At 40.5% G+C, this 1403-nt stretch overlaps 1 pseudogene; it reads right to left on the bottom strand.

Moving 5' to 3' along the window:
* Window positions 1-1013: 1013 nt before the first annotated feature.
* Window positions 1014-1113, bottom strand: LOC113307236 (annotated as a pseudogene).
* Between the last annotated feature and the right edge of the window lie 290 nt (window positions 1114-1403).

Genomic DNA, 1403 nt, shown 5'->3' with positions numbered 1-1403 from the left:
GAAAGGCCTGGCCATACAAGATAAGGGTTCGAATTTCATCACCATTCTCTTCTTGCCCGCTTTAGGAACACGTAACCTACGCGAACCTAAGCCTAAAATTTTGACTAGAATGAGACCGATAGGGTAACGAGCTTAACAAGAAAGTCATTCGAAAAATATTGGTTACTCTTTTAAGCATACTTCGAAGTTCGTGACGGTTTCTGTAAGTTGAATGCGTGACTGCGCCGCCTTGTAATACCGGTGAGGCCTTGGGTATCAAAGCTCCACCGAGCTTCCCTCGCCTCTATTCAACTTACGTTAACTCGGATTGATTCCAGAGGGGTTTGCTTAAATTGTAACGAATTCCCGTTCGAAGGATTAGAAGCTGGTCTAGAAACAATCTAAGTGGAGCCATCATGCTTTTTGTTTGCTAGAAATCAATAGGTTTGATTTGGTTGAGTCGGCCTTGATCTGTGTTTGCTTACCCTTCCAATTTAGAAAATTCTATTGTATGCCTGAACGTAAAAGAGACGCACTAGGTAGATTTGTTAAAGAGAAACCTAGTAGTTCGAAGCGTCTCGATTACCTTAATCTAGAAAGTCTTTTGAAGAGTATGTTTTTGAACGTTCTTTGACTGAGGAGAGAATCCTGTTGCTCCGATAGCGCCAGAAATGGCAACTTTGAAAGCTTTGTTGAATCCAACTAGGACTACCCGTCCTTCGTGTATTAAGTTAGCTGAAACGGAGGCACCCTATGAACTGAAACCTGGGACCTTACAGATGCTCCCAATCTTTTTAGGGAAAGAAAATGAAAACCCTTATTACCATGTTAGGGATTTTGAGGAAATTTGTAGTACTCTAAGAATTAGAGGCTTAGATGATGATGCTTTGAAACTTAGGTTATTCCCATTTTCCCTGAAAGATAAGGCCAAGTCGTGGATGTATAGTTTGGACTCCGAGTCAATTGAGACATATGAACAACTTACATCTGCCTTTTTCAATAAGTTTTCCCTAGGCACAAAACATCGTCTATTAGGACGCAAATATGCACATTTTCACAACAAGAGGGAGAATCTTTATATAGGTATTTGGAAAGGTTCAATGATTTATTATCCCAGTGTCCTCATCATGGTTTAGAAAAGGTTAGGCTAGTTCAGATCCTTTATGAGGGTTTAGATTATTCCACAACGACCATGGTTGAGTCTCTATGCACTGGTGGATTTGAAAACCAAACTGTTGATGCGGCGATGGAATTTTTTAATGAAATCGCCGAAAAAACCCAGCAATGGGAAAATAGTAGGGCACCCCAGAAAACAATTCTTTTAAGTAGAGGAAACGTTAATAGGGTAGAAGGAGGCTATGAATCAGATGCCAAAATTGCTGCTATAGCAAAAAGGTTAGAAGCCTTAGAAGTGGGCCAGACTA

This window comes from Papaver somniferum, chromosome 8 (genome assembly GCF_003573695.1).
Source record: "Papaver somniferum cultivar HN1 chromosome 8, ASM357369v1, whole genome shotgun sequence".
Classification (NCBI taxonomy): Eukaryota; Viridiplantae; Streptophyta; class Magnoliopsida; order Ranunculales; family Papaveraceae; genus Papaver; species Papaver somniferum.
Note: the sequence above shows the minus strand (reverse complement) of the source record. Positions and strands in the feature narration are given on the sequence as shown.